Consider the following 1164-nt stretch of genomic DNA (forward strand, 5'->3'; position numbering starts at 1 on the left):
GGCTGTCCGCAGGCGGGCGGGGCCGGGGCTGACGGGGAGCCCTGCCCCGCGCATGGCCCTGCCCACGGCGGCCGCCCGCCCGGCGGCTTCGCTCGGCAGCTGGTACACGCCGACCCCCAACTCCAACCTCACTGCCCGGTCCATACTGAACCCCCCCAACCCCCCAGTGACCCCCCACCGCCCGGTACACGCCGACCCCCAACTCCAACCTCACTGCCCGGTCCATACTGAACCCCCCCAACCCCCCAGTGACCCCCCACCGCCCAATACACGCCGACCCCCAACTCCAACCTCACTGCCCGGTCCATACTGAACCCCCCCAACCCCCCAGTGACCCCCCACCGCCCGGTACACGCCGACCCCCAACTCCAACCTCACTGCCCGGTCCATACTGAACCCCCCAACCCCCCAGTGACCCCCCCACCGCCCGGTACACGCCGACCCCCAACTCCAACCTCACTGCCCGGTCCATACTGAACCCCCCCAACCCCCCAGTGACCCCCCCACCGCCCAATACACGCCGACCCCCAACTCCAACCTCACTGCCCGGTCCATACTGAACCCCCCCAACCCCCCAGTGACCCCCCCACCGCCCGGTACACGCCGACCCCCAACTCCAACCTCACTGCCCGGTCCATACTGAACCCCCCCAACCCCCCAGTGACCCCCCCACCGCCCGGTACACGCCGACCCCCAACTCCAACCTCACTGCCCGGTCCATACTGAACCCCCCCAACCCCCCAGTGACCCCCCCACCGCCCGGTACACGCCGACCCCCAACTCCAACCTCACTGCCCGGTCCATACTGAACCCCCCCTACCCCCCAGTGACCCCCCCACCGCCCGGTACACGCCGACCCCCAACTCCAACCTCACTGCCCGGTCCATACTGAACCCCCCCTACCCCCCAGTGACCCCCCCACCGCCCGGTACACGCCGATCCCCATCTCCAACCTCACTGCCCGGTCCATACTGAACCCCCCAACCCCCCAGTGACCCCCCACCGCCCGGTACACTCCGACCCCCAACTCCAACCTCACTGCCCGGTCCATACTGAACCCCCCCAACCCCCCAGTGACCCCCCACCGCCCGATACACGCCGACCCCCAACTCCAACCTCACTGCCCGGTCCATACTGAACCCCCCAACCCCCCAGTGACCCCCC

This window comes from Lepidochelys kempii, chromosome 3 (assembly GCF_965140285.1).
Source record: "Lepidochelys kempii isolate rLepKem1 chromosome 3, rLepKem1.hap1, whole genome shotgun sequence".
NCBI lineage: Eukaryota > Metazoa > Chordata > Testudines > Cheloniidae > Lepidochelys > Lepidochelys kempii.